The sequence below is a fragment of the Capsicum annuum genome, chromosome 3 (genome assembly GCF_002878395.1).
Source record: "Capsicum annuum cultivar UCD-10X-F1 chromosome 3, UCD10Xv1.1, whole genome shotgun sequence".
NCBI lineage: Eukaryota > Viridiplantae > Streptophyta > Magnoliopsida > Solanales > Solanaceae > Capsicum > Capsicum annuum.
In genome coordinates, this window is record NC_061113.1 from 184495594 (window position 1) to 184501580 (window position 5987).

The following is a 5987-nucleotide window of genomic DNA, read 5'->3' on the forward strand; positions in this document are numbered from 1 at the left end:
TTAGATCTCGTCATCCCAAAGTTCCTGGATGGTTCTGTAAGGGCTTGTAGTATCATTAGATAGCCATTCTCCCCTCATGATCTTCCTCACCTCCATTTTGTTTATGTCATGTAAATCCTGTTATTTTCAATGTTTTTGGGTATAAGAATCTCTCTCTCTCTCTCTCTCTATATATATATATATATATATATATATATATATATATATATATATATGCAACAATAATTTCAACACAAGTTCAAGTCTAAGACAAGAACACTTATAAAGTTCTTTAACACCTTCAACACAAGATTACGAATAATCTATCCAAGAAGTATGTTGATTTTCAAAAATGAGATGAAACAGAATTTTTAGGCCAAGTCCCCTGACTTCACGGAGTGTCCTTAAGGAATAATTCCCCTCATTGTACCCGAGGTTATGGAATCTTTCTCCCAGGATACCTCAAACAATTGGAATCTCTTTGAACTCACTCAACGGTTTGATTGATCTACGGTATGTTTTTTAAGACAAGAAGAGTTTGTATGTTCAGAAAATTTTTCGTACCTAAACCTATGGATGAAAGCAAGTTTATATAGCCATCAGGTGCCTCTTCTGAAAGGTGGCAATGGTTCACTTAAAAGGTATGATCTTTCTGGAAAATTATGTCAATTCGCTTCTGCACTGCATTTTGAAATTGGTATTTTCGGATTAAATTTCTGTCAAATAAACTTTGTCCAAAAAGATAAATCTCATCGATTTTCCAAATCCAAATCCAAAGCCAAATCCAAAGCCGAGCGAGCGACGATGACGACGGCGCGAGGCACCACATTGTTTTTGTCTCACTATCCATGTGGAGTAAATGCTTCTTATTATAAACACTTCAAAGTTTCCTTCTCCAACCAATGTGGGAGAATTAGTAAACTTTCCCTTAAAAGAATACACTTTCCATTTTAGTGTTTCTCTTTCTCTCAACTATTTTTTCTCCATTTTTCATTCACACTTTTCATACATATTGAACCCAACAATCCCCTATATGAATGGGGAATGGCTACTTTTTCGTAAATTTTTATGGACAAGTATGTGACATCAAGCAAAGACTGATTGCATCTGGATAAGTGGGTTTCCCTTTGAACTTTCCGTAGTGAACATGCATCGGATGCACTCGGTCAATCGGTAGATTTGATGTCTTTAAACCGTCGAGCTTTAATATACACCTAGACAACACATGTCACACAACCACACTTTTACCATTTATGGTTCTTACAGTTTTATTTTTTTCAGCCATGAACATATCCCGATTTCATGAGAGCTTAGAGAATAGGCCTTTACTAATATTGTCCTTGAAGCGGCTTCCACTTTGCCCTCACATAGGTGATTTTTAAACGTTCAATCTCCAAGATATCGCTCCTCCACCGATAGTAAATACATATCCTTTGGTGGATTTACTTTGTTTGATCCGGTGATCCAATTTGCATCACTATTTTCTTCAAGTACCGCGGGATATTTATTATAATGCAAAGCGTAGTCTTGGGTGTATTTAAGATACCACAAAACTCTTTTCATTGACATCCAATGAGTTTTATTAGGATTACTCGTGTACCGACTCAACTTACTTATAGTGCATGCTATGTCTAGTCGTGTACAGTTCATTATATACATTAAACATCCCAATACTCTTGCATGCTCCTATTTTGATTCACTTTCACCTTCATTCTTTCGAAGTGCAAAGCTCACATCCAATGGAGTCTTGGCAATACCAAATTCCATATACTTGAATTTGTCAATTACCTTTTCGATGTAATGAGACTGTGACAATGCCAACCCTTATGGAGTTCTATGGATTCTTATCCCTAAGATCACATCCGCAACTCCAAGGTCTTCATATCGAACTTGCTCTCGAGCATTCATTTCATTGCATTTATGTCTGAAATATCTGTACTGATGATCAACATATCATCCACATATAAACACACAATGACTTGGTGATTTGAAGTGTCTTTAATATAAACACATTTATCACATTCATTAATTTTGAATCTGTTTCCCAACATGTTTGGTCAAACTTTACATGCCATTGCTTAGGTGCTTGTTTTAGTCCATAAAGTGACTTAAAAAGTTTACACACCTTCTTTTCTTTTCCTGGAACCACAAAACCCTCAGGTTGTTCCATGTAAATTTCTTCCTCCAATTCTCCATTTAGGAATGCGATTTTCACATCCATTTGATGGATTTCAAGACCATATACCGCCGCCAAGGTAATTAACATTTGAATCGACGTTATCCTTGTTACCGACGAGTATGTATCAAAGTAATCAAGACCGTCTTTTTGTTTGAAGCCTTTTACTACAAGTCTTGCCTTGTATTTGTCAATAGTACCATCAGCTTTCATTTTTCTTTTGAAGATCCATTTAGATCCTAAAGGTTTGTTTCCTGGAGGGAGATCAACCAAATCTCACGTATGGTTGCTTAAGATTGAATCAGTCTCACTATCAACTGCGTCTTTCCAAAAGGATGAGTCTGAAGACGCCATCGCTTCCTTAAATATTTGGGGCTCATTTTCTAAGAGAAATATACAAAATCCGATCCAAACAAAGTTGACGTTCTTTGACGTGTACTACGTCTTGGATTCTCATCATTATGTACATTCTCACTTGGTTCATCTTGAGGTCGTTTAGACCTATACTAAACTGTTTATGTCTAGTTTTATACGAATAAATATTTTCAAAAAATTCAGCATTATCTGATTCAATTACCGTGTTTTCATTAATATCCGGATGTTCGGATTTATGAACCAAAAACCGACATGTTTTACTGCTTTTAGCATATCTTATGAACATGCAGTCTACCATCTTAGGTCCTATCTTAACCTTTTTAGGCATCGAAACTTGGACCTTTGCTAGACACCCCCACACTTTAAAATATTTTAAGTTGGATTTTCTTATTTTCTATTTTTCATAAGAAACTGATTGTGTCTTACTATGCAGAACTCTATTGAGTATTTGGTTGGCTGTAAGGATAGCCTCCCCTACAAGCTTTGCGGTAAACCTGAACTTATAAGCAAGGCATTCATCATTTTCTTCAAAGTTCGGTTTTTTCTTTCCATAATTCCATTATATTGGGGTGAATATCGGGTTGTAGTTTGATGGACAATTCCATTCTCTACACATATTTAGGCGAAGGAAGATTTATATTCTCCACCCCTATTACTTCTTATCAATTTTATCCTTTTCTCTAACTGATTTTCAACTTCAATTTTTTATTGCCTAAACACATCTAAGGATAAAATGACCAAACAAACCAACTATAGCGGTACCTCAAATAATAGGAATCTCTTTGAACTCACTCAACGGTTTGATTGATCACACGGAATATTTTGAAGACAAGAAGAGTTTGTATGTTCAAAAAAAATTCGCACCTAAACTTTTGGATGAAAGCAGGTTTATATAGTCATCAGGTGCCTCTTCTAAAAGGTGGCAATGGTTCACTTAAAATGTGTGACCTTTCTGGAAAATCATGTCTGTTCGTTCGAAAAATGTGTCTTCTCCGAACAGGCCTACCATTTCATGAATTAGTGTGTTATTTCGTTGAAGGGTTGTATCCCTTCCGAAGCATCAATTCGCTTCTACACTGCATTTCAAAACAATGTTTCCTTCACTGCATGGATGCATATAAATGGAGGATCAAAACACAAAAATAATTTATTGTATTTTTTTCTTTGGTATTTTTGGATTAAATTTCTGTCAAATAAACTTTGTCCAAAAAGATAGATCTTATCGATCATTTTTCAAATCCAAATCTGAAGCCAAAGTCAAAGCCAAAGCTAAGCCGAGCGAGCAACGACGACGACGCAAGGCATCACCTTGTTCTTGCCCCACCATCCATGTGGAGTAAGTGCTTCTTATTATAAGCACTTCAAAGTTTCCTTCTCCCACCAATGTGGGAGAATTAGTGAACTTTCCCTTAAAAGAGTATACTTTCCATTTTAGTGTCTCTCTTTCTCTCCACTATTTTCCCTTCATTTTCTATTCACACTTTTCATACATATTGAACCCAACAAATCCCACTCATCTAATTTCAATTGAAGGGCTGCCATATTCTCTTTTATTCTTCGTATATTGAAGCTCTTCACTATAATGCTTGATTCTTGAGATAAGCCCCATTTTAGAGAAACCTAATTAAATGACGACAATTCAAGAAATTAGAAAAGTTAATTATTATCGTCGATCTTGTTCTAATGATCGAAAATTAAATATATACTAATTTGCATATTTGAGACATAATTTTGTACGTGAGCTGGAGTTGCACTATGCTTGTGGGCAATGGATTGGATGATGGGATGATCAACCACACTTGTAGTCCCCCAGGCATTACCAGGACCACCAAGAGGTGAATATGCACTTACATGAATCCCATACTCCCTACATATTTCCCTCAACCTACGTTGCTTCCACATTGGATGCATTTCCGCCTGAATCAAATAAACACATCATCAAAAAATATTATAAATAAAAAGTCCAGCTGGGCGATTTAATTTACAAAATAGTCAAAAAATGCATATGTTTTGTATATTTTAGTATAATCAGTGTATATATTTTACATATTTCGTTATATTGGTAAATAAGTTTGATTGAAATGTACATATTGATAAGCTTTCCCAGTATATGTACCTGATTGATAGCTGGAGCGATACAAGCAAAATCTAGCAGGTCTTGTATTTTTGTGGAAGAAAAATTGCTGATGCCGATGGGCGATGGACCTACAAAGGCCCATCTCAAGGAACCTATCCATGCTGGACCATGTGTTCTCCATGTCCAATTCCTCGAAGTCCTCTTCTTGGGGAATTGGATAATCCACCCATGGTTTCAAATCCACTGGCCAATGTACGTAATACACGTCTACGTACTCCATCCCTAACCTCCCACAAAAATGTAATGGTTTAGCTACTATTGTCAAAAACCCAGAGGTTATTTAGAATGAAAAGTTTTAGGGTTAAATTGAAATGTACGTGTCACTCTTTTTGAGCTGATTAATAATAAGGAAGAATTAAAAAAAATATATGTATCAGCGGACACTTACTGTAGTATTTTTTGAAGGGCAGAAAGAGGATCATGGTGATCACTTGACCAAAGCTTAGAGGTGACATGAATGTCTTCTCTTTCAACCAATCCATCACGAATTCTAGTCTTAATACATTTCCTACAGCCGGCTCTGAATCATATATTTTCGTTGTATCAAAATGCCTGTAGCCCATCTGCATGTAGTAAAAAGTATAAATAACATAAATCCCAACCCTATTAAACATATTTATCTTCTCTCCTATCTTCTTAATTAATTTTTTATCTCTCCCAAGTAATATACATAATTCAGCCGTTATATACATAAGACCCTATGTATATGAAAATCTAATTATGATATTTTAATAGAAAATTAACTGATCTCCCTTCTATTTAGCACACAATTAATGTAATCACATTAATGATGGATTACTACCCCCTTAATTTGTGTAACAGCTATACTATTTCAAATTTTAAAAACAACAATACATAAATAAAAAAATCAATTAAAAAATAGAAATCACAAACAATCTAATCACTGATTTATCATCTTTTAGAAAAAACTAATTTTTTTTTATTCAAGAAGATGACTATTGCAATTCTTTTAGTGGCATTTAGGTGTATGACAATCTGACAATACAATAAGAACGATACAAAAAGTGTCAAAATTGTTGTTGTGAATATTTCGTATTTGAGGTTGATATATGCAATTGTGGTTGAATTAGAGATTGAGGACTTCCATATAAATAACATAAATCCCATGATATGTATAACCTAATAGGTGTAGATTTTTGTGTTAACAGGGAAATTTCTTCATTCTGTTAATGCTGCTATCCATGGTGAAGAAGAAAGAAAAAAGAATCTTGCTATTCGTTGCTTTTTAAAAAAAAAAAATTTGTGTATGAATTTGTTTGTTTGTATAGCTTGTTCTTGTTGTAGTTTCTTCTTGATTAA

The 5987-nt window shown here is 34.7% G+C and overlaps 1 pseudogene; it reads right to left on the bottom strand.

Moving 5' to 3' along the window:
• LOC107863517 lies at positions 1 to 5236 on the bottom strand (annotated as a pseudogene).
• Between the last annotated feature and the right edge of the window lie 751 nt (positions 5237 to 5987).